Here is a 7,241-nt window from a genome sequence, read left to right on the forward strand (position 1 = left end):
CAGTGGCAGCTGGTCCTACACCAAACTTCAGAGCATATTTGCTTTACTTTCACCTCTCTAACCCTGCACATGTTTTTCCCAAATCCAACTCTAACTCAGAACCCTACAGGGTAGAAAATCCTGGGAAACAAAACTAGCTTAGCTAAGTTGACAAGTCACTACAGCACTCAGACATTATAGTCCAACTAGAGGCCCAGTGCATGAAATTCATGCACTCAAGGGTCCCTCAGCCCAGCCAGTGCCCTCTCGCAGTCTGGGAGCCCTTGGGGGATGTCTGACTGCCATGGAGGCTGGAGAGGCTTCCACCACTGCCGCGGTGCTTGCCAGCCATGAGCCTGGCTTCTGGCTGAGCTGTGCTTCGCTGTGGGAATGCATTGACCACCAGGGGGAAGCTCCTGTATTGAGTGTCTGTCCCCTGGTGGTCAGTGTGCATCATAGCAACCAGTCATTCTATGATTTGGTCAATTTGCATATTAGCTTTTTATATATATATATAAGACTAGAGGCCCATTGCATAAAGATTCATGCAATAGCTCTTCCTTCCCCTGGCTGCTAGCACCGGTTTTCTTCCAACACCCAGGATTCAGGCCTTCACTCTGGGCGCCGCCTTCTGTCTTCACTCTGGCCAGAGTCTTCAGTCTTTGCTCCAGCCAGAGCACTGCTCCTGTAGCTCCCTCCACCCCACACCCTTCCCCGCAGCATAGCAGGTGTACCGCCCTGCCTGGCCACTCTGCACCTGCATGCATGCTGCCTAGAGGCCCAGAGCAGCTGGGAGGTGGAGCTGCAACTATCTTTGTTGGGTTAATTTGCATAACCACTCCTGATTGGCTGGTGAGTGTTTCAAAGTGATGGCTAATTTGCATATTTCCCTTTTACTAGTTTAGATGTCACTGGTCATCACTGAAAGAAAGGGTGGCACACTACGGAAAAGACACATGAGGTCGTTCTGTGTATCCCTTATAGACAAGGGACCACCCAGTGTTTGGTGTTCAGACTCAATCAGAGCTCCACCACATCATTCCTTGGGATGTCCTGTCTCTGGTGTCCATAGAGCAGAGGGGGCTGCCAGAAACATGAAGAAACTGGTATTCACAGCTCTGGAAAGTTCTGGTCACTTTGAACTTTGGTCACTGACCTCTGCTATGGATTCTCCATGACTGGACTCTTCTAGTCAGCTTTTCAAAGAGGGTGGAAAGTCCCCATTTTTTGATACCTCTTGGAGAAATGTTGGTGACTCAAAATTGGGTTATCCTTAGGTAGGAATCCCATCTCCAAAGCTTCTGATGGGAATATGAACCTGAAATCTGTCCAGTGTGACTTGTGGATATCTGTCTAGATTTTTAAAAAAGTTTTGGAGAAAATGGCTTCTGCTTCTGTCTGTGTTCCAACTACAAGGACTGTGAAATAGAGGAGGCCCATGAACATAAGAAAAAAGAAAAAGACGAGATTAGTTTTAAGGCACTGGGGAGCCAGAGGCTCTGCTTTGAGCATTTTACAAATGTCTAGGTCCATTCAAGCTTACTCCAGAGGCTTCAATGAGGATGTAGAATTAACTACTGTAGTAGTTAATATTTATTTAGGGCTTGCTATGTGCTTGGCACTAACGAATTTCTTTCCTTTTATAGCCTCATTTATCCTCCCAACACCCCTGGGAGATCAATACTATGATGCTTCCACTTGGAGATGTGGAAGTTGGGGCCTAGAAAAGTCATAACTTTGTGTAGAGACAGTAAGTTCTGGAGCCAGAGTTCAAACCCATCCTACACCAATGCATTGCATTCCTACAAAATGCCACACTGACTGGCAGGTACACACCACTTACACAAAAGATGTATAAATAGGAAGGTTTAGTACAGTCATTTATAAGAGTTTAACATTTAAAAAGTGTTTATATCTATCAATGAGGATTTGATTAAAATAATAAAGACATAGCCACTCAACAGAACAGTTATGTATTTAAGAATTATGCTGTAGGTGGAACTAATTGACATGGAAAAGTTCTCATTATGTTGGTGCACACACAAAGGTTAAAAAGCAGTATGGTTAGTGTGCTCCAATTTTAGCAAAATGTAAGTTTTGATATAAATATTAATATAACTTTGAAAGCCTAGAAAATTATTACAGCAAAAATTCAAACAATGATCATCTCAAAGTGGCAGGATTCCAGGCAATTAAGACAATTTTGTGTCCCCTCTTTTCCTACAATGATCACGTGATAAAGGGTGGACTGAATGCCTAGTGCCCACTGCGGTCCTTTCATTGCACTCCCAACGGAAAACCGCCCCAGCACTCCTGTTACCTCGGGTGCTGTGGCCTTGGATGAATCCCTTCTTCAGTCCCATCTCTCTAACAATGAGAAGGTGCTAACTTTAATATTTTCTTCCAGCTCTAACATTCTTTGACTTAATAAATCTCATTCCAAACAGAGGGATGTGGGGATTTACTAGAAAAGTTGATAAAGGGTGTATTCGCACCTTCTCTATTTTCTTTGATAAATGAAGTTGTTTCCATCATCCTCTTCCCCTCAGTCCTTGTCAGTTCTTTGAAAAGGGATATTTAAATCATTTCACAGAGATATGTCAACTCACTCTGGGGGGGGGAAAGCACCTTTCCCTAGAAAAACTTATTAACCTATACACTGAAAACACACCAACCAACCAACCAACCAACCAACCAAAACCACTATCCACTGAAACATCACACCCCACAGTCAAACAAAAACAAAACAAAACAAAACAAAACAAAAACAAACTATCCAAACACATTTCCCTCTCTGGCCCTTATCCCAGACTCTGGGCTTCTTTCTTAATATTACCTGTCACCTATACACCTGTTGTTATTTGTAATAATAATCCTATATAATGAAAACCTAATATGTAAATCGACCAACAGCTGAATGACCATGGAACGACCAGTCACTATGATGCACACTGACCACCAGAGGGTAAACACTCAACACAGGAGCTGCCCTCAGCCCGCAGGCCTCAGACCAGCCTCAGACCAGCCAAGGTGGGTGCCAGCGGGGGGGGGGGGGGGGGGGGGGGCCTGATCACCCTACCAGTTGCCCCGCAGATCACCAGTCAGGCTTAGGGACCCTACCCATACATTAATTTCGTGCATTGGGCTTCTAGTAATAATAATTTTTTAAAACCCCAATAACACAGCCCTAGCCAGTTTGGCTCAGTGGATAGAGCTTCAGCTTATGGGCTGAGGGTGACAGTTTGATTCCAGTGAAGGGTACACGCCTGGGTTGGGGACTCTATCCCCAGTAGGGAGTGTGCAGAAGGCAGCTGATCAATAATTATCTGTCATCATTGATATTTCTCTCTCCTCCCTTCCTCTCTGAAATCAACAAAAAAAAATATAAAAATAACAACAGCAGCTAGCATTTCTTTTACAGATATCCATTGGGCTATTTAGCACTTTCCCACACAGAAGTATAGCAAAATCACAGACTGGTAGAGGCAGGAAGAAGGAGCAGCTTCTTGTTTTAGACCAGCATGTACTGGCTCCCCGCTTTCCGTGGCTTCAACCCCCTCTCTCCGCGCCACCCCCCTCTCCCTATTTTGGACCTGGTACACGACCCGGCTCTCTGGCGCCCTCTGCTGGCACGTGGGACTGTCCCAGGTCAAGTTCAGTCTTGCTGGATTCTAAGTCACTGAGACCCAAATCCCAGTGCCCTGGCTCAGGGGAGCCGCAGCAAGACCGCTAGATTAGTTTCTTGGTAGCCTTCTAAGGCCTTTTCCTTAAATCAACCTAAAAATCTGTGCTCAGGAAGTCCTGTGTTATTTGTTATTCTCCCCAGATTGGGAAGGGGGTGAGGGGAGTGTCTGGTAGAGAGCCTTACTTACAACACTCTGAATTATGAAAATAAAATATATTTTTTCAAGAAATGTAAACTTATAATATGCTTCACACATTCTTTCAGAGTCCCATACCAGAGAGATTCTCACTGAGAGTTAATGTTCTAGAATCTTCTCACCTGCCTGCCTCACACCTCCCCACTTCTCATTGTCCCAACAGTCTTTCAGGCAGGTGGTAGGTTCACCTAGGAACTGCACATCCTCCTGCTAAATGTGTGGCAGCATGCAAAACTTCAACGCTTTCTGAGCTCACAACATCAACCCCTGAAATAATTTATTCACTCGTTCAACTGAGTATCTATTCCAGCTGGCCCTGAACCTGGCACTGGGGATACATCAATGAGCAAGACAGATGATTTCCTCACCCTCACCAAACTTACCGCCCAATGAGGGAGTCTGATGGTATACAGTGAATGCACAATTGGTTGTAGTGTGTTGATGTAAGGAACCTAAAAATCACAAAGAGAGAGAGTTGAGGTTGTGAGTTCACACAGGGGCATTAAAGCTGAAAGCTAAATAAAGTAGGTGGGAAATGGCTGCTAAAGACTCTGACTTGCGAAGTTGTAAACCCCAGGAGAGGCTGTTTGCCCAGGTCAGCAGGAGTGAGGAGGATGGAACCCTGAAGGAGGTTGGAGAATTAGGCAGAGTGCAGATAGCAAAGCCTTGAAGGCAGAGCTAAGCATTTGAATACAATTTGAGAGTGCAGTGGAGTTTAGTTGTAATTGTTGCCATGATCTAATGTGGGTTTTGAAAGGATCCCCCTAATAGAAGGGAGGAGGCACAAGGGGGCAGGAGCCTCCTCTGATGATGGATGGCCACTCGTTTTCAGGGAGCAACAGTGGAGTGGCAAGGAGCTAGATACAGAGCACATTTTGAAGGCAGGACGGAAGATATACACATTGGGATGTGGGGCTAAGGAAGAGGGGGTGTCATGGATGACATCCAGGTCTCTGGCTGTGATGGGGAAGACTCAGGGAGGAGAGAGCTGGAGAGTGAGCTACCAGCACAAGTCAGAGCTGCAGTTGCCTGGTGAGTGGACTGTTGGTAAGTTCCCGCAGGGTCGCTACTCTCCAGGAAGGCACATGTGGTGCCAACCTTGTGTATGGACAGTGCTTGGTGACACTATTTAGTGAGAATTCCTGTTTGATGTTTAGGATACAAAGAAATAAAACTGGAAAAGTGTGTTCTAGAGTGATGAGTTAAAATTTTATTTTATTTTTAATTGCAAAGATAGGGAAAATGTGCATTTAACTCTGGCAAGAGGACTGAAGTGAAAACAGGGCCCAGGAATGACATGGGTATGGGAGCAGGGGAGAAGGACGGGTTCAGGTCAAAGATTAGATTTTTGGCAATCTTTTGAAATTGTAATTGACTGACACCCTGTCATACTTTGGCATCAATGCAATGCTCTTGATTTTGTCTTCTTTAGGGCTACTAGGCACATAAGCTATGACATCTGCTCTTCGAGAAGTAGCCGAGATGATCATAATATGAGATGGTCATAAATAATATAATTGACATGCTCATAATAATAACAATAGTGATGTCACCACTTCACATCCAGTCAACTGGAGACTGCCTCCAAATAAGCAGAGGCTAGGGCATGGTTGGGGATCAGGCAGAACACTAGGGACACCCTGCTATGTCCTTGCTGGTTCCTGGGTCCTCTTTGAGTAGATGGAGGAGGGGAGGAAAGTAAAGACAGAGCTGGGAGTTCACCCTGCAGAAGACTTCCATAATCCCTCAGGGAGCAAAGCTACTTCTTGCTGCTGAACACTGAATAGTGTTCAAACAGAGAGTGAGGAGATACCACTGAGGCTAGGATGCCATCAAACAGAGAGTGAGGAGATACCACTGAGGCTAGGATGCCATCCAGCTCCCCACATAAACTAGGAGGACATGGTTCAGAACACTGAATAGCTTTCTCCTTTCTTACTTCTCCTTCAATAGAGTCCAACAATTTAGCAAGCTCACCAAGCTGTGTCCTGCTTCATGACTAATTCACATATGTGAGAAGTAGCTTTGAAGTAGCTTTGCTCCCTGAGGGTGAGAAGCTCTGGAAAGCTTCCTAGCTATTGCGGCCACGCGCTGGCAGGGGGCGCTGCGACTTCACAGTTTCCAAGGAGCCTCCTTTCCCAACCAATGCTGCCCACTCTGCCTTGGTGAGTTTCTCTAGCTGTGCGAGGATATGCGGAGAGCCTGCAAACCCAGGGCAAAGCTGACCGGGCCTGCAGGGCAGGCCCGCTCAGAGCGCCTCATGGAGCCCAGTGTTCACCCTCTGCCTTGGCTCTCCTCAAGTTTCTCCTCAAGAAAACATACGGATTTATATTTGATTTTATGCGTTGGCTCCTATAAGCAAGTGGGCCCATAACAGTCCTTTTTAAAGAGTGAGTGGCGGGGCTTTGGGGTGCAGTACAGATTTGAGCGATTATTCATCATGGAAGCCTCAGCCAAGAAGTCTATAACAGTAGGAGTGTGATCTTCCTCTCTGGGGGCAGCAGCCACCCAGCCCCAATCCTACTAAGCAGCTGGAGCCTCCAGGCAAACTCTCTTTCCTCCTTAAATTTGCAGGCAGGGGAGCTGGGTGGGTGAGGTGGGCTCCTGGGTGCTGGGTGCTGATGGGACACTTTTAAGGAACTGGAGACACGGGGTGGGGGACTTGTTTTTCCTTCTTGCTAACATGTGGCTTGCACTGAGGTCCATCCCATCCTCACCCTGCTGGTGATGCCCTCTCAGATTTCATTCATCCCCCACCTGTCCTTCCTTCCTTCCCTCCCTCTCCTGGGGCAGGGAGTGGTGGTAGTGGGGGTTAAGAAATACACCCACAGAAGCTCCAGGTTAGCTGTTTTTAAATATATATATAAATTCATTTTAGAGCAGAAGGGAGAAGGAGAGACAGAAGCATCAATGATGAGAGGGAATCATTGATTAGCTTCCTCCTGCACACCTCACACTGGGGATGGAGCCTGCAATCTAGGCATGAGCCCTGACCAGGAATAGAACCATGTCCTCCTAGTTTATAGGTTGATGCTCAACCACGGAGCCTCGCAGGCTGGGCCAGGTTAGCTGTTTCTCATGTTGGCATCAACCTGGAGGCCCCGCTGGCCATGGTACCTCCATGGGTTCCAGCACTAAATGGCCTCTCCCTCCGGGGGAGTGTGACTGCCCTAAGGCAGCCCTGTGGAAGTCCAGGGTCCACAGGGTGCTGCAAAAGAGAGCACCAAGTGGTACCAAGTGACCCATGTTCCTTTGCCCCCACGTGACCCTTTCAGCAGCACCGTGGTGCGGAGAGTGAGGAGATACCACTGAGGCTAGGATGCCATCCAGCTCCCCACCCAACTGAGAACACTGAATAGCTTTCTCCTTTCTTACTTCTCC

This window comes from Pipistrellus hanaki (assembly GCF_964339955.1).
Source record: "Pipistrellus hanaki genome assembly, chromosome: 3".
NCBI classification, from domain to species: Eukaryota; Metazoa; Chordata; class Mammalia; order Chiroptera; family Vespertilionidae; genus Pipistrellus; species Pipistrellus hanaki.